The sequence below is a fragment of the Oxyura jamaicensis genome, chromosome 6 (genome assembly GCF_011077185.1).
Source record: "Oxyura jamaicensis isolate SHBP4307 breed ruddy duck chromosome 6, BPBGC_Ojam_1.0, whole genome shotgun sequence".
Classification (NCBI taxonomy): domain Eukaryota; kingdom Metazoa; phylum Chordata; class Aves; order Anseriformes; family Anatidae; genus Oxyura; species Oxyura jamaicensis.
In genome coordinates this window covers 3,220,551-3,239,381 of record NC_048898.1, presented here as the reverse complement: position 1 = coordinate 3,239,381, position 18,831 = coordinate 3,220,551, and the positions used below count along the sequence as shown (strand labels likewise).

Here is an 18,831-nt window from a genome sequence, read left to right as displayed (position 1 = left end):
ACACCAGGACGGGCTGGTGGAGCCCCCAGGGGGGCGGTGCTGCCCAGAGGGGTTTTTCTCTTTCTGGTAGCACTCAGCCCGTCCTTTCTGCTTTGCTACCGAGGCTGCGAGCTGGGGAAAAAAACAAACCCAAGAACAGCAGAAGTAGGCACCGGTGCCGTCCGTAAGCAGGGATATATTTGGGAAAACCTCCAGAAATATTTGGGAAAACCTCCAGAAATACCTTCCCAGCTTGGAGCAGGGGTGCCAGGACCTGTCCTCAGCCCAGCCGGGTGCCTCGCTCCTGCAGGATTTCTGTGTGTGTCCGGGGTTTCCCACGGCTGTTTGTCCTGGCGGCTCCTTTTCTCCAAGTGTCTCTGCTGTATTTTTATTCTGGGCTTTCAGATCAAATAGGAGGAAAAATAAAAAAAAAAAAAGCAAAGCGGCAGTTAGCAGAGCCCCTGGAGCAGCTTTGGAGTAAAGACTAGGTTTATTTTATTAGACAAAATAGCCATAATGCCTGTTTGCCAACAAAACACGGGGTTGGGGCGTGAGAGCGGAGGAGTTTGAACAAGTTCCCTCTCCCCAGCACCTGCCGGGGTACCAGAGCCCGGGGGAGCCCGCCATCCCCTCCGCTCGCCCCACCAGGGCTGTTGCACCAACAGCCTCCCCAGCCCCGGCATCATTTGTCCCCGTGAGGCCATCTGACGTCCCCAGGAGCCCGGTCAGGGTGCCTGGGGGGAGGAAAATGCCATTCCTCCCGGGTGGCATCACACCCCTGCCCGCATGTGCCCCCACCCACAGCTTCCCTAAAAACCACCCCAAAACGTCCTTTTTGCTCCCAATCCGCGATGCAGATTTACACCGGGTATTGCCACGGCAACGGCTTGTCCTCCCTCCCCAACCTGACCCCTTCCTCCCGATGCAGCGGAGGAAAAAAAAAAATTAAAAATAAACAATTTTAATAATGCCACGGAAAGCAGACGGGGATATAAAAAGCCATTAAGCGCTGGAGTGGCCCTCGCCACGGGAAGTGCTCCAGCTCCTTCCCTCTCTGTCTCTCTTCAGCCCCCTGAAAGGTAACCTTTAAAACACACCCGGCAGCGTGGTACTTAAACCTCTGGCATTTACCTTCCTTTCGCTCTGGCTTTTATTTCTTTCGAGGGGAGGAGGGCTTTTATGTTAGACGAGGACAAGTTGTTTTTTTTTTTCTCCTTCCCCTCGGCTTGATTATTTTCCCCTCCTGCGCACGTGGTTCGCTTTCTTCTTTTTTTAAAAAAAATCTTGGTTTACAGGGTGCGTGCAGGACGGGGATGCATCCCCTCCATCCCTATTCCGGGACAGCTTTGCCTCCTCCAGCTGCAGGAGGAAGGTGATGGAGAGGGCTCCAGGCTCCCTAACAGGCTGCAGGATTGGACCCGTGCGGAGAAAGTTACCCTCTGAAAGAGATGCTCCTAGTGCGGAGTAGCTGTGCACAGGAATTGCACCAGATCACAGCTTTATCGTGGTCTGCTTGCCACATCTGCCCCCACCCCCCCTTTTTTTTTTTTTAACTCCCCCCCCCCCGCGGCGCCGCCAAGACCCTTCTTCAGGAGCTCTGCGATTAGCAAAGAATCTCTGTTTCATGGCAAACCGAAAATCTCATGTTTTCTAGGCTGGAAAAGTATGACCTAATTGTGCCCAGCCACCCGCGGGCAAAGGAGGAGCTCCAGATATATTAATAAAAGGAAACTTGCACAAGTTTTGGGAGCCATTCATTACTTTCAGCTGTGACCCAGCAACGGGGACATGAATTATTATCTCCCTGCAACCCAGCAGCACCTGCACAGCCCGGCTGACCTTGTGCGACGTGCGCAGCAGCAACCCTGAGCATCCCCAGCACCCAAGCGTGCACCCCGAAATCCCACGAGGGCTGGGGAAAGATAAAGATCCAGACAGGTAAAGATCAAACCTTCGCCTCCTCAGGGCTCCGAATCAGAATAAATCACCATAAAACAATCAGTGTGTCAGCCCCGGGTACCCAGCTCAGGCCCGAAGGCGTGAACGACGAGCATGGCCAATGGTCATAGAGAAAACAAGGATTGCCAATTAATTGCGACAGATTAATCACCCAGAAATGAGCGAAACATGGAATTATGAAGACTGCCCATCTTGCAGCTGCTCCATAGTGAATTTTTCTGCAAAGGTTGGCGGGGGCAGACAACATCTGGGCGAGGTTGTCCCAACCTTCCTTGGGACGCGCCACGTTGGCAGTGCCATCTCTTGGGCTTGAGCTGAAATAAGCACCTCCAGAGCTGCTTCTGAGCAAAGATCGTGGTCCCAGGCCATCCTCTGACCGAGCCGAGAAGGGCAGCAGGGCAAGGAGAGGTTTCTCGGCGTCGAATTGCAGGGAGCAGAGCCTCAACACCGTTAGGAGAGGAAGAACAGGCAGAAATCGGCCGAAGGACCAGGCTGGGCAGGTGAACGAGGTAACAATGAACCACCCTCGGTCAGCCAGACACAGGCGAGTGGAGGCTGGGGGAAGGCTGGCACGGGCACCTCGTGCTGCCCTGGGGGGGGGGGATCAAGGTTTTGGGGCCCTGGGGCATGGGGAGAGGACAAGTTTCCTTTCCCCTTCCCATCTCTCTTGTCCAGAAGGGCCCAGGAGCGATTGATAGATGGATGGATAAAGGGGGTGGGGGGGGTGGGGGGGGCTCAGGCTAATTCCAGCTTAAACCCAATTTCCTTTCCTTTCTAATTAGAGCAGTAGGCATGTTTTAACAACTGATTATCTCTGCCAGGCAGTTGTGTTTATTCTTCTGGGCTACTTTTGCGAGTTTTCCAAGCAAATCTCCACCGTGGTTGTAACATAAAAAAAAAAAGGAGCGAGGCAGAGAGCGAGCAGAACGCTCTGCCAGGAATTTGGACCAAAATTTCCTTTTTCCTTCCCAAAGGCGAAAGCCAGAAGGTGCTTGCGCGGCACCGATGGGGCACATGGTATAGGAATAGCATAGGAAATCAGACCCCCTCACCAGCACGGGTGGCCAAATGATTGCATCTGGGCTCCGATGCCCCTCTTTTTGGTACCTGGCTCTCCTCCCTACCTTCCCCTCACCTGCCCACAGCCGGTCCCCCCCATGTGCCATCTCCGAAGGGTTAAGCACTGCCGCTCCTCACCTCCACACAGTCGTTCCCTGGCTGTGTCTCTCCCCTCCAAGGCTCAGCTCCTCTGACCGCGGGTGCCAGCGCTGACGTGCTCCAAAGCCCTGCCCGTGCCCGGGGAAGGCTTCTCCTGCTCGTTTCGTGCCCCACCATTCCTCCATCCAGCACCTCTGCCCCCCAGCATCTGACAAAAAACAAACAAACAAACAAAAAAACACCTAAACCCATAATTCCAAACTCATCCATTCTTCCCCCACCTCCCTCTGCATTCCTGGGCTCGGTACCCCCGTAAAAACCCAGCGAGCCCTTTTGGCGTGGCCACCCTGCTGGCATTTTCCCTCCCTCGGAGTGGGATGCGACAGCGTAGAGCTAACAAGTCCAGGAGGAATACTCATAAAAGAGCCGGTGTCACAGCGCGCTGTTAAAATAGCAGGTGAGCCAGCCGTTTGGAGAGCTTAATGGGCCCACGTTTTAAAAATATCCGTGCTACATCTCACGCGACAGATAATAAATCTGCAGCAGATATGGATTTTCCTGCCCGGCCGCTGCTCCGAGCTCCGGCTCCCTCTCTTTACCCGGGGGGGGGATTTTTCTGTGGCTTTGCTGCTGCATTTTTGGGGAAGGAGGGATGGAGGAGGGCTGCCGGGAGGGTGTCTTGCACATATCTGCAACCCTGAGCTCAGCCTTTCTGGATCCTCTGCACAGCTTTCGGATGCTCCTTCTACCCAAACCCCTCTTCTTCTCCAATACCAAAGTTTGGGGCGGGGGCAGCTTATTCCTGGTGCCCCCCGGGCCCATTTTGGCAGAGGGATAAAGAGATGCTGCTGTTAGGAGCCAAAAACTGGGGCTCCCCTCCCACCCAGACAGCCTGGTACTGCGGAGCCGGGGCGTTCTTCTATCTTATTTTTCTTTTTTTTTTGCCACGTGCTATTTGCAAGAAGTTAATGCACAACATGAAATCTTCAACCTGACAAGTGAAATTTAGTTAGCCGAGCTTCTATTATTCCCAATTTATTACTCCACTGGAGAGTTATGCAGTCTTAGGGGCTGGAGAAAGGAAAACACGCACCCGCGCATGCACCGACGGGAGCCAGCAAACCAAACCCAAGGCTCCCGCTGAATTATGACTCACAATTTATAAACCATTACGTGCAATGGATTTCAACTATATTTATTGCAATACGACTGCTAGCAGTTCAAAAATCAATTTGGTAAACACGGAGGGAAAGGGCGAAATTATTAATATGTTTTATATAAATGCCGGGGCTTATCCTTTCCCGGTAAATAACCGCGAGCTCTCCGTGCGAGATCTTTGCCACCCACAGATGCACATCCCAAATGCCACGCCGGTGAAGGAAAAGATGCCCTGAGGCATGCCCCACGGGTGGCGAAGTGATGAACAGAGTGGAGACCACCATTATTTTTAAGGGATGGGCTTCATCTAACACAAGAGGAGCCTGGCCCATTGCCCCCACGTCAAGATGCTCGGGGGGAAGATGGGGCACGAGGCATCCTGAAGGATGCCCCCCGAGGAGCTCGGGGAAAGAAAGCGAGGGCTCAGCTTCGTCACAGAAAGCTCTCATCGAGCGCCCTGGCTGCGGGAAATCGGGGCATCTGCTGCAAAAGGTTGGATGACATCGGCGTCTCCGTTCTGGTGAGCTGCAACCATATGGTGCGCTCCCAGCGAGAGGGTTCCTCTCCCAATTAAGAAACCAAAGGGAAAGCATGAGATTCGACAAGAAGCAGAGGGGTGTTTTACGTGCCTTTAAGGGTGACCTTTCCAAGGTTTTATTTTTTTTTCCTGCAGCATCAGGAAGGAAACTCACTTCTATTTTAAAAGGAAAACTGAGTTTCTTGTGTGTTCCCATGATTCTGATGCTGGCAGTTTAAATTAATCATTGCAAAGAGCCACCACGAAAATAGCACTACCAGGCATGAACATCCTCTGGGCAAATGTTGAAAACGCTGCCTGATGTATGCACGTTGAAGAGTTATTCCTCTCCTCCATCTCACTTTATGCAGGCCGTCTGAACAGGAGGAAGATTCACTGAACAAGTTGTTTGCGCGGCATCGTTTGCCGGGCTCTGCTCATCACCCCGCAAAGTTTGGCAGCGGGGTTTGATCTGCACGGCCCAAACTCACCCTGGGTGCAGCAAGAGTTGGTCTGTCTTCCCTTGGGAAGCAGATGAAGCATGGTGGCCCTTGAGCAGGATGGAGAGGTTTGGACCAAGACCACAGCTTGGGAATGCTGCCAGGAGAGGTGGAAATCCAAGCAATCGGCACCAAGTAAAGCTCCCACCATCCGCACGTGGGGTGGAGAAACCAAACACTGCAAACCCCGCGGCGCGCCCAGAACAAACCAGCCACCCCAAGGCATGATCGTATTTACAGGGGATGCTCACATCGCTTCCAACCCCATCCAGACCCAGGAGAAATCACTCGGGCGGGAGGAGAAGCTGCTGGGTGCTGCCAGGCAGAGAGATCCCACCAGGGCTCCCTGGGGAGCAGAACAGTCAGAGGGCAGGGCAGTCCTGGTGGTGAGTACAGAAGCACTCCTGATCTGAACCTCAAAAGGCTCAAAACCAGTCTTTCCCCCTTTGAAAAGCCAAAACAAAGCCTGATTTTACTAGAAATGCACTTTTTCTTTTTTTTTTTTTTTTTACTGACAACCTATTTCCTTGCCATAAATCCCTGCCTTCCTCCATTGCGCGTTTAAACCATCCCGATACTCCCCATGATCTGTTTTCTGGCACCCTCTCACTGTTGCCATTTCTGAAAACAAAGAAGATTTAAAACAAGCAAACTACCTGACCTTACCCTGACTGATGTTTCTCCGGGGCTTTCACCTGAATAATTCTCACCAGCTCCCCATCAGTGGCCGCGGCAGCAGCCACCAGAGGTATCGATCAAGTCCCGAGTCACTTCTGAGCCAGCACAGACACTCGGAAAGAAAAATAAAGTTCTCAAAAGGCAGATCTGTCTGATGACAAGAAAGCAAGGAAAGAGGGCTAAAAGCATAGGTATTAAACGCAAAACCATCTGGCCTTAACTCAGTGCTAGGGGTAACGCACCTTGGGAAGGAGAGCGTGATTGCTGGGCTATTCATTATCGCCTTTCCCTAATTCTGCCTGGGTTTGTCTCCGATGCCTGCGGGTTGTCCTTCCCCCTGCCGAAAGCACAACCTTGGCTTTCACGTTTTTATTACACGGTGCATCTGTTGCCACTTCTGTTCAAGTCTCCCAAACACATCTATTTCCACCAGGTCAGAGGCACTGAAAGAAACAAACAAACAAAAAACAAAACATCCCTGGGTACGAGGTGGTCTCCTGGCCCGGGCAGCTCGCAGCCCAAACTCAAAGTCTAGTTTATGGGGTTTAACTGTGATGGGCTGAAAACGGGTGCAAAATATGGAAAATAATGGGGCTTAGAGATGTCGACAGACCTCAAAGCCTTCTCCTGGGTGAGAGGGAGGCGGACGCCGGAGTCACATCAATTACAGGGCAGGAAGGGACGAGCACGGACGCCGGGGTTATCAGCTCCGCTCTCCTGCCTCTCGCTTCTCCTTCTGTCTCAGGGCAGGAGCCGAAGGCAGCAGGAAGCACTATGTATTATACCTTTTTGCCTCCTGCAAACACAATCAACCTCTTCTTGGCATTTCATCAAAGATAAATGGCCCGATCCCGCTTCCATTAACGCAGAAGGAAAAATTCCCTTTGACTTCCTCTGCCGTGGCACGAGAGCTCCCAGACCATCAGCAGGGGACTGACACTTTGAGGTTTCTCCCTATCTTCTTCCTCGTGCAAGGGCTGGGTTTTGCCTACAGAAACCCTCCAGAACCATCTCTCTTGATGCAACACCACTGCTGGGCTTACTGCGGCAGACCTGGTGGCTTCCCTTGCCACGCGTGTCTGGAGGATAAATAGAGGGTTCCAGTTTGAAGGGCCATTAATCTGGCAGCTATGCCTTTGGTTGACCATGCCCTGGCATCTCCGCTTCTCTCCACAACCCTCCTGCCTCTCAGGTTTTGCTTTCTCTCAACGTTCCCGAAGGCTCTAGGGAGCAGGACCTTGTATTTTTAGCGCTCGCGCCGTGAAGTGCTAAGCAAATTCCCAGTGACAGGTTATCAATAGTCAGCGCTATTAAAAATTTCCCCAAACTCCCGAGAAAGCCAGCCAAGCCCTGAGTGAAAAGCAGTCCATTCCGAGCCACCCCAGTCCCCGTTCGCCCAGCGTGTCAGCAGGGGGTGGGCACCTGGATGCGCTGCTGGGGTTCACGGAGGATTTCACCCTAAAGAAGCCAAGACAGAGGCTGGCACATCCAGAGGGGCAGAAAGCCAGGTGAAAGCCAGCAGAGCAAGACTTGTGGTCGGGCAGAGACAGGGCAAAGAAGACCCCCAGCAAGTGGGAAGAGGGCAGGTGCTGCCCTCCCGCCAGCTGCAGCCCCCCTGGGACATGGTCCTTGGGGCCCAAAGGGGTGCTCGAGCACAAAGAAAAGGCAAAGAAATCAAAGAGAAGCCGAACGAGAAACACGCCAAAAAAGAACAGATATAAACCTAGCTCCACAAACAGGGTGCAGCCGGGTGGGAAGTGTGATATTTGATGACTCCAGAGGAGTGGAGACATAGGCAAGTCTGTTATCTATGGGCAGTAAAAGCAGCCCAAACAAATCTCGTGGGGGAACTGGTGTTCCCGTGTGCATGGGGAAAACGCTGGCGGAGCTCTCTCCAGGGTGCCCGGCAGGAACAGCTCCTGCCTCCTGATGTTTCTAAATCAGTGTGGAGCTGTTTTTAACCACTGTGAGATAAAGCCCAGGCCTGGTAAGCTTGTCCCGATTAGACCCCCAAAACCGCAGAAAACACAGCGCTGTTAGGCTTTGAAGAGCACACAAAACCCAACAGCACACGCGAGCCGGTGAGAAGAGCACCGAGGGGGAGCGACACCCAAGGAGAGGAGCACCGAGCCAGGCGGAGGAGAAAAAGGCAATTTGATCCTTCCTGGCTCCAGCATCAGAGGCACAGCACGGACATACCTCCCCCAAAGCAACGTGCGCATTTTCTTCCTCCCTCTCCCCAAAGAGAGATGATTTAGACCTGGCTCCTGGCAAGAGAAAAATCCCCACTCCCTGTTCAATGCCCGGCCACCGCAGGGCTCGAAGCTTCCCAAAACAGAGTCCTGCTTGGGCACGGGCAGGCAGCCCTGCCTGCTGGGATGGGTAACTTGTGGAACACTCCAGGTGGAAAGCCTCCCTTTGCATCCCAAGGAAGACAGAGACAATCACTCAGGTGATGCTTCCCCGGTGCAGGATGCAGTTGTCCCTCCTGGGGACCAGAGCAGAAGCCACTGAGTACATTTTCTTATACTTTCTCCTTCTCTCTCCTCCTCCTTTTTCTTCCCCTTTTGCTTAAGGTTTCGTTACCACAACGAAGGCACAAAGAGGACAGGAGGAAGGAGCCCCAGCGCAGGGCAGGCACAGACCTCGGGAAGGACAGGACGGGCTATTTTGTACAGCAAACACTTGTTAGTAAAATACGTCGTTGCCTGCAGGGAGACAGTTTCTGGGTGATTGAACGCAGAACGGCTTGGAACAAATTCAATAAAACCCGGTGAGCCTTTTGCTTCTAAATATGCTGTTTTCTCTACGCTGGCGCTTTTCGTGGAAGCGCATTGATTGAGGCCACCAGCCGGGTCCCCGGGGTGAGCTACTGGGCACAGCCGTCGCCTCGAGATGGGGCAGGGGGTGGTGACCACAGCCTGACCCAGCTCATCTGCAAGCAGGGGCTTCAACACGTGGTTTTTTTTTTTTTTTTTTTTTTTTTTTTTTTTTTTTTTGTCACGAGCACCTGAAGGGCTCTGGTCATGCTCCAGCACGAGGCGTAGCCCTGACACCTGATGTCAGAACACCAGGAGTTGCTGCAAGGTCCATCTGGGGGCTTTTGCACGGTCCAAAGCTTAATTCTCAGCAGCTTCAGAGCACAAAGGGTGCCTGCATGGTGGTGTTCTGCATTTGATTTTTTTTGCAGTGATCTTCCAAAGGGAAGCATCCCCAGGAGTAGTCCTGCCATGGTTTCTGGATGCTCTGGGGGCAGGAAACCTCTGTGCTGCTCCATCAGCTGCCTCCTCAAGCCTGCAGCTCGTGCTCCTCAGCCAGCCAAACCCACCCTGCTGAGCCCTGCATTCAGGCACAGCCCTGCAAAAAGCCCTTTTTACCCAAGGGCAGGCAAGAACAAAGATCTGCTGCCTGACACCGTGCAGGTCCAGGGTCCCAGCTCCCCCCCAGCACCTCATCTGCTCGTAGGGGATGTCCTAAAGGTTCACCCATCAGGGCGGCTCATTCCCAGAAGCTCAGCCAGGTCCCCTCTCCTTGCTGTCCCACCACAGATCCAGCTTTCTGGATGCTACAAGCTGCTGGTTCCTCCAGACGAGTCGCTGGGGTACGCACACGAGTCAAAAATACCCGCGGTCAACGCAGCCAACCCATCCAACGACAAAGACGGCGTCTGTGCTATGACCTTTGAGTTATAACATTTGGTTATTTTAGAAACTGCTCCAAGGAAACAATGGAGCCCTTCTTCTCATTTAGAAAGCCTTCAGGACAGATGTAATTGCTGGGGTAAGGACAGGCCCTCCCCAGTTATGACAGAGTGAATAGAAGTGCCGGAGCCCCCGTTTTTAATTAAAGACACTATCTGTTTCTACCTAGCATGCGACAGCAACAAGAGTGGATTATTAGGAGAAGTAATATCAATCTAATCCAACTGATCTGCGCAGTTATTAGGCCTAGCTAACTATTGGTATTGATTTTATTACTGATATCCCTGCCACACTAAGAAATCAGCCACAGCAGAGTTGTGCATCATTCATCACATCAAGCTGCTCATTTGTTTGGCTTCGGATCAGCTAAGTGTTTTTCCCCACCACTTGAAATCCAAACACGTGTTTTCTTTCTTGGTCCTGCCTCCTTTTCCTTTACCTCTACCTCCCTACGTCTTCTCTTGCTGCCATCCCCACGCTCTCTCGGGCTGCCCCTTGCCCTCTCTAAGACAACTTCTGGTGAAATCAGAGCCAACGCATCCCTTTTCTTACCCTGAAGCCAGGCAGAGAAGCTTCCAGCAGTTATGAATCAGCAACGCGAGCTAGAGCTGCTGGTCACCGAGAGAAACTGCCAGGAATTTGGGGAGGGTGAGTCACCCTCAAAGACGGCTGGGAAGGGAACCTCTCGTCCTTTCTTCTCTGTAGCATTCAGCTCCTTTCTGCCCCAAAACCTCCCCATACAAAGCTTGGAGCCGGAGAAGCTCCCTCCAGGAGGGTGCCTGTCCTCGCGTGCCATGAGGCTCCCGATGCTCCCAGGGAGTTCAATTTAACTCGGGGTTAACTGCGGTCTCCTCACGGAGCTGCCTGTTGTCTCCCGAACCTCTCAGCCTCTTCCTTGCTCGAGAAAATAACAGCTCACGCCGCTCCCAGATGCTGAAAGAGCCCACGTAATTGTACGCTCCCTGCAAAGCGCATCTCAGCCAACAGCGGCTATTTGGAGCATGAGGGGTGGCCTCGGCTGCTCAGAAGGGTCACGGGCTGACAACCGTGTTTATTTTCCTCTGCATTTGTACAAGAAGAAAAGAAAAATAAATAAAAAAAATAAACCAACCCAGCTCCTCAAAGTCGCATCGGGTAACACCACTCCAGGACAGGCGTCCATCCTGCTAGCAGGAGCACCTGCACCAACCTCGACCTTGTGGGGATTAACCAGCTCTCAGTCTCCTTTCTTCACTGTTTTTCGGCCCGTACCTAGGTGGGAAGGAGGATTTTTGACCCCGAAGCAGGGAGATTTGGGATTCCTGCGCGTCCTCGGCCAGCTCCCTGCTCACGTCGGAGCACAAACCTGCTGTGTCATCAGTTTGGTGCAGGCAGCGTCTCGAGGCCCCAGAACACTTTATTTTGCTGTTTTGCTTCCTGACTTGGCAGTCTTGGGTGGGTGCTGCTACCGGCTATCATTAGCATCTCCCTCTCTCCCGCACGAGAGATAAATAGCAATAATAAGAGTCACGCGTGCTTATAAATAGATATAAAAGGAGCGTCAACTCAGCCACGAATATGAAGCTTCAGGATACTGCATCTCATTCCTGCTCGCCGCCTCAGGCGCCGCGAACCACCGATCCAAACTCACCAAGCGCCAAAAATATTAGTTTAATATTTGTGTGTGCTCAGCTTCTCGGGCTGGGATGACAAACAGCCTTGCAAAGGCATCGCCGGAGGCACTAACACTTCCACTCTCTCTCTCTCACTGATTCTGGCACACAGAGGGATCTTTTCAAACCGATAAACGCTTTCGTTTTTGTCTTTGCTGAAAGGACTTCCTCTACGGGGTGATGCCTTGCTAGGGGAAATGATTTAAGAGCAGAGAGGTGGTTGTGATTCAATATTATGCTCAGGAATTCCTTGTAAAGTCGGGGGAGAGACAAATTCTGACATTACGGGATTACCTGAGCCTTGTCTGAATTTCTCAGGGTTCCTGGAAGAAGAATCAGGCACAGACCCATGAAGAGCATGGTGCTTTTTCACATCAGGTCAGGTCGCTTCTGCTCCACCTGGGGAACCACAGCAAAACGGTCTCGCTGGTGGGTTACACCCACAAATGAGAGCATGCAAAATTAAGGGTAGAAAGGGGAAAAAGGAGATTGAGCCCTCTGTTGGTGTTGGCTTAATGCAGATGAAGTTGAGAGGCTGCAACGTCGGAGCTGGTTCCTCACCTCCTTCCCTATGTGGGCTGCATCAGCCACGGAGTCAACGCGGTGGGAGGAGAAGACCAGCCACGAGGACCAGGTCTGCCCTTAGCTTTCCTTCCTTGTGGCTTTTTTTTTTTTTCCCCTTTATTTTCCCAAAAGTCGGGATGTGCTGGGCCAACTCTGGGTCCCAGGCTGCTCCAGCACCGCGCTGACTCACGCCGCTTTGTGCCTGCCCGTCAATATCCCAGCTGGATCCGGCTTCTAGATATTTAATTCAAGATGTGTACTGCGGGACCTCTTTTGTTAGCAGGATCCCTCATGCACGTTGTTGTTATTTCTTTCATAAAAATCAATAAGGACTTAGGAACAACAACCACCCATAACAACAATACATCTCTCCGTGCCTTTGTGTCGCATCTTGCTGAACAACGTGGAGAAGGAGCAGACAACAGCCCAAATGGAAGATAAATAAAATAAAATAGTGGCTTCCAAACCAGACCTGGCTGACCTCCCTGGTGCCTTTAGCAAGGTTTCTGACCACTTCAAAAGGAGGTAGTGAGACTGAGTGCTCTGGACTAACCTACCAGGCTTTTCCTAGACATACGGGTGGGATTTGGGGGTTTTCTTTTTATTATTTGCTTTTAGTCTCATTTGCTTCTGCTTTTACCGAGGATGGTACCAGGCAGAGCTCCTCTAATTTGGCATTCCCCTTTCCCTGCCTATGAAGCATGGGCAGAAATGCTGCTAGAAGTCTAAGAGCATCCCTTTGAAAGCCACAGGCAAATCACTGCTATCCAAATGCTTTCCTGGGCACTGACAAAACGAGACGCAGCCCCTTGATGTTTTCCATCCTGCTTTGAAATGGCAAGAGATGAAGAAAGATCTCCCTGTCCTCCCCCACGCAAACAGCCAGAAGCAGGAGGTAAAAATCACCCAGGACCTCTACAGCTCAGCAATAAAGTACCATTTAGCCACCCTATGAGAGGGGTTGGAAAACCAACAGCATCTCTGCAAAACAACAGTTCTTTAGTACCCTCGTGAGCTGTTCCTGCAGCTAAAGCTGGGCTCCCAAGGGTAGGCTGGTATGGCAGGACGTGGCACAGCTGGCCAGCTGTGCTCCACTCTAAGACTGCTTGCAACTGCGCTACAGCAAGCCAAGCTTCCCTTCATAAAAAAAATAAAAATTAAAAAAGCCCCCAGGACCTTGCCGGGGGGAGCACTTGCTCAGACACAACCTGCACTTCGCATTTCCCAGGACTGTAGCATCTGGGTTAAGGAAAATATCTACCATTGTAATGCCATTGTTTTAAAGGTTAATGTATTCCCTGCCATAAGCCTGAGCGGAGCTCTCAGCCCAGGAACAATCATCCCGTGGCAGGAAAGTATTGAGTGGGTGACCCAGGTCTTTTCCATCCCTAATTTTTATGCATGTGCAACTCCTTTTTCATTTCTTTCCTTTTCCGGTTCACCCGTCCAAAGCAATATAAGAGTCAGGCAAAGCACAGCTGAGGCTTCATCCACATCACGGCCGCTACGCACCCCCCTCAGCACGTATCGGAGCACCCATGCTCCCCTGCTATTTTCCTTTCTATCCGAAGGAATCATGCCGTTGTGCACGCAGACCGAGATGCTTTCAGCCAGCATCTTCCCAGACATTCCCACTCACAGTAATCACGAGCTAGAAGGTCGCTCCAAGCGCCAGGAGGTAAGGAAATTCGAGCCTCAGGAAGAAGGAGAAGCTGGTGCAGGCTTCACAGCTCACACAAAGCCAGGCTCTGCCTCCCCAGGAAAGGAAAGGTGCAAAAGGCAAACCACAGCACAGCCAGAGAGCCTTTTAGCTCCTGTTAATAAAAGAAAGAAAGAAAGAAAAAAAGAAAAAAAAAAAAAAAAAAGACATTTTAAGGAGTTAGTAAGCACTAACCTGAAGTGCAGCAGACCCAGAGCTCCTCCAGCACGAGTCAAGGGACAGAGGCCAAGCAAAGCAGAGCCCCAGGCTTCCCCAAAGCCCCCCATGAGCCCAGAGCTGCTCCCCAGGCCCCCCTTTTCCCCCAGCAGCTGGGTGCAGCCAGTTATCTGTAGGTGGCCATGTGCCTCACCTGATAGCCCATCCCTCCTTGCACCCAGCTGGGCAGCAAGGGAAGGGGCTGGCCCCAGCCATGACCACTTGCCTGGTGCTGGGTACGGCAAAGAGGGTTTTATCCAAGAGGGTTTTGGGGAGAAGTCTGTGATTTTCTGCACTGGAGGAAGAGGTTTCACCAGAGCATGCAAAGAAAACACTCCAAAAGGAAGCAAGGAGCGTCCTTGGAGAGGCTGCAAGGTGCTCTGAGGAGTTTTCCGGGGGAATTACACGATCGTGATGTTTTCTCCACTTCTTGTTGGTGTTGAAGAACGCACAAAATTTACCAAAAAAAAAGGCATTTTTGTGTCAGGTAGCGGAGAGCTGAACAGTTCTGAAGTGCTCAGGAAAATTCCAGATCAAATGGGGTAAGTTGTCCAAGTGAAACGGGGCTTTTCAGCCCTTTTCTGAATAAAAATGTTGATGCCAGGGTGAAGGGCAGAAAAAGAAACATCCTAACAAACTCTAATTCCCTTTAAATATTTTGAAAGAAATCATTTTCCTTTTTTTTTTTTTTTTTAATTGTGGCAAAGGTGTTTTTGCCAGATTATGGCAGCCAACAGCGAGGAGAAAAAATAAAATAAAATATGCTAATACCTCGTTGTTCAAATATAGGTAAACAGAAGGAAAATAACCTCAGGTGCCCAGCCTGTTGTCAGGCAGGCAGTTTTGCTGTTTTGGGTCTGGTGCTGCTCAGGAAGGGACAAATTGGACACTGAGGTCTCCGGCGTAACCCTGCGATTAAGGGATTACCATTAATTAATGCTGCAGCTCCGAGAGGGCCCTGCAGGCCCGGGCTGCGATACGGTATCTCTCCATCAGCAGGAACCAAATGGGATGTGAATTTCCAAAATCTGCGAGCCCCAAAGAGGAGGGAGGACATGGGAGGAGAGGGAGCAGGGCAGGGAGATGGGAGCAGAGGGGAGGGCGCGAGGTGGGGAAGGAGAAGCTGGGGAGGATGCTGAGCTGCACGCACAGGTCAAGGAACAGAAGTAGGTGTGCTGAGGAAGGGGGGCGAATAACCACGTCCAAAGAGAGGAAGAAATTGCATCAGTGGAGGAAGAAGACCTATCTCCCGAGCAGGGGGTGCTGATGAAGCAGCCCTGGGCAGCGCAGGACGTGCCCGGCGTGGCGCATCCCCCCGGGTTTGGTACCAGCACCCAGCAGGAGCCCAGCCTTAATTATCCACCACGTTTAGAGACAGAAACATCAAATACATTTACCAGACAGGCTGGCCAGGCAGTGTGAGAACGGGAGGATGGAGGTGTCAGACATAGCAGGGTCCCAGCCAATGTTGTGTTCTCACTTTTTTTTTTTTTTTTTTTTGTATTAATTAAAAACAACACAAACCTGCCTCGGAACAAATTGCCTGGCCCAGCTCAGTTTGCCACCACGCCACCAGCAGCGTTAGGGCACCTCCCAGACCTCAACCATGTCCAAATCCCAACACCTCAACACAAGGATGGGGTCCACCTGCAGAGAAGAGCTCGCCACCTGGAGCATCCCACCCCGGAGCCAGGAGCTCAGGACCATTCAGACACCTTTCAGACACCTTTTTCCTAAAAAGTGAAGTGGAAGAGGAATGCTTGGTTAGCAGCTGATTTCCTAACTCTCTTCCAGCAAGAAGATTAAAAGCTCTCTTCCCGATGGCTGCTTCGCAAAAGACCCAGAGGTTTTCTACTCATTTATTCCTCTGAAACAGATAATGCGTGCCTTTTTAAGAGATGTGGTTTTATGGGTACAACCCGCCACCACACTGCCTTCTGAGCTGATTTTCCAGACAGCCCAGAGCTAGGGAGCAAAATGAGAAGGTTTTTCCATCTCCAGCCTTACCTTGTGGCCTCTGAGCTTCATCTGAACCCCTTAGGAACACGGCGGTTATGGTGGCGAGAGGCTTTCATCCAGGCAAGGAGGTCCTTGTCTCCCCAGAAAAGGTTACTTCTGCCCAGGAATCAGCTCTCAAGTGAGCAGCTTTGAGCTTTGAGTCGCGAGCCAGGTCCGTAACAAAGAAAATGAGGTTTGCGCAGCCCTTTTAATACACATTGGCCAAATAAACGTTCCTATTTCCAGCCATAAATACCAGGTAGGAGAAGCGAGCCCAGCACACCTTTCCATTTGTATGCAGCACCGTTTTATTAAATAAAAGGGCACTCTGTAGGAATGGAGCCCGGCCACCAGCTCAGGGGGCCCTTGTTGGAGCCGTTATTGATGGCCAGGCAGCAAGTGGTAGCGGGGCTTGCTCCTGTGAAACGGGGAAAAGGGAAGGGAAAATAAGGGATGTGGTGCACAGCCCGCTCACGGGAACAGGGCGGGGGGAGGAAAGGAGCTGCTGGACAAGCACCCCCAGGGACATGACCAAAATCCCCCAATAACTCCAGTTCCAGGCTGATGTCAGCAGCGACCGGCCTGCTCTCAGCATGGCAAGGGGAGCGCGTGCTAACCCCGTATCTCCCGCACACTCGCATCTTCGGATAGTTAAAGCTCAATTTTTTTCACCTTAGAACAAAGAAAACCACGTCTTTGGGTTTGTCATCCACGCTGCAGGTGGAAACCCCAGCAGTAAGGCAAGAGGGGGCTTCTCCCCACTCCATGCCACTGCCTCAAGCTCGGCCCGGGGTCTGCCCGGGAGAGGTCTGCCCGCACGTAGGGAAAAGCAAATTACAAGCAGGCGCTCGCGGGATTTGTTTCGGAACAATGCTGTAATAAACCAGAGGATAATCTGCTGCCCAGGGACCGGCCTTCTTCCCGGAGGGGCGGCACTCACAAATTGGGCAGTCACATCGCGTTATTTCCAGCGGGCGAGCTGGGGACGGGGACAATCGAGGTGTCCCCGCAGATGTGTCCCCAGCTCCCCATCACCACCCCCGGGGGCAGGGAGGGGGAATTCACAGCTCCGATAAGGCCCCGGGAGCTGCCGGCTCCAGCTCTGGCCACAGACGTTCCCTAGAGAAATTTCCCCACGTTCGAGCTAATCTTCTTACCAACGGTGATGTTTTCGGTTATTTATTTATTTTATTTCATCCGACATGTGTCAAGCAGGCCTGCTAAGCCTATTACATCTCCAGGGAGGTTGGAGTTTTCTCTTTTATCTATTTATTTATTTATCCCCTCTGAGCGCTGCTTGTCCCCTTTTGGGCTCCTCCGGACGTTTCTCCATCACCGAGTACAGACCAACATTTTATAATTAACACTGGGATCACCTCGGGGGGTTTGGAGGCTCAGGTGAGATAAAGAGCCAGGTCCTGGCTAGACATCCAAAATTTCACGAGCTTGTAATTTCCAGAAATGAGCTATAAAACTTGCTGGAGCATCTCTTATTGCTGCATTTGCTTCCACTGAGCCCTCAAAATAAATAGATAAAAAGTTAGCTGAACATTTTTCTGTGCATCTCCGGTGCGAAACAGCTCAAGCTATTGATAAAGACTCAGCTGGGACCTGCTATTTTTGTGTGTGCGTGTTATTGCTTGTTTGTATTTACGAGCAGAAACAGGCAGGGATTAGACCCCTGGGCTGGAGGGTTGTTTAACCTCCTAAATACTCACCCGCCTTCTAGCTCCAGGCTGAGGGACACTTGCTGGTGAAGGGCCACCTTCCCCAAGTCCTCTCTCCCAGCTCTGGTAGGGAAAGTGGGGAAAGCCAAGCTGAAAGGAGGAAAAAACAATCAAGTGAGGAAACAAACAAACAAAAACGAATTGCTCTGTAAATGGCCATTTTCTGGAGGAAGCATCAAGCTCTCGCCATGCAACGGGAGACCAGAAATACCAAGGGAGCAGGGAAGAGTCACGCACGTCCCGCACACACACCGACGCGTACGCTCTGGAGACTTCGCTACAGAAAATCAATGCGGGCTTATCAGCCTGCAGCAGAGCCCGGACAATTAAACATTTCCCTCTCTGCCTTTATATATTGGATTTAAGTTCTGAAGTTGGCCTCACCTGTGGATGGGGGGGGAAGGAAGAATCTGAGCCAGCATCTCTCACAGAGAGTTATCTCCAGTGCAGGGAGCTGCCAATATTATTTCCATGGCTAACTGCTGCCTTCTTTGCCCTCAAAAAAAAAATACATTTGTCTCTTGTTTCCTGGCTATGGACCAAAAAATAAAAGGAAGGTAGGCCGCATTCAATATTGATTTATTTACTGGAAAAAACAAAAGTCTCCTCTCCTTGCACAGAGCCCAGCGCTCCCAGGAAGCTCTTCCCCAGGAGCAGAGTTCTGTGTCCTCGTGTCCTCCTCCAGCACAGAGCAAAACTTTGGAGGACGGGGCCAGCAGACACCAGAAAGGGGGCCCGAGGAGCAGAAATGAGCTGAGATTTGGAGCCCTAGATGGAGAGGCACCAAGGCACATCACCAAATTATTCATTCACCTGCTCCAGCTCCATGGGCAGGTCCAGGTGGATCACCTGGAAAAGTGGGGAGGGGAAGGAGAGGGAGCCCACGATGCTGTTACAGCACAAAGCCAGAGAGCAAGAAGCCACGCTTGCAGGCACTTGGACTCACTGCTGGTAGGAATGGACCGGGGATGGTTTTTTGGCTTTCAGGAAGCATGAGCAATGCTGGTACCTCCAGCCTCACCCTTGCAAATGCTTGCACAGTGTAGTGCAGGCGATCCATGCCCCTGCCTGTTCTAGCAAAGCCTGCAAACGGTGTTAGCTTTACGTTTCCTTTCGAAAAGGTGATGCTGCTGGCCTTCCAAGGACACGGGAGAAGAGGTGACATGGGGAGGTGACTGTGGCCGAGTGGCTGATGGAAGCTAAAAAAAAAATAAAAATAAAAAAAAAGCGTGTCTGACCCTTGCTGACACAGCCAGCAACACATCAGCGCTGGCAGCCCGCCTGCGCCAGGAGAAAAATGCAGAAGAAAGCAGCAACAGCAAGCA

At 51.7% G+C, this 18,831-nt stretch overlaps 1 long non-coding RNA gene across 1 annotated transcript; it reads right to left on the bottom strand.

Moving 5' to 3' along the window:
• Positions 1–202: 202 nt before the first annotated feature.
• LOC118168884 lies at positions 203–13,859 on the bottom strand. The gene is made up of 7 exons (XR_004751834.1): positions 13,761–13,859; positions 6,192–6,392; positions 5,938–6,096; positions 5,510–5,651; positions 5,263–5,368; positions 3,136–3,288; positions 203–377 (listed from the first exon to the last, which is right to left on the bottom strand). It is a non-coding gene; the product is annotated as an uncharacterized LOC118168884 (long non-coding RNA).
• Positions 13,860–18,831: the final 4,972 nt, after the last annotated feature.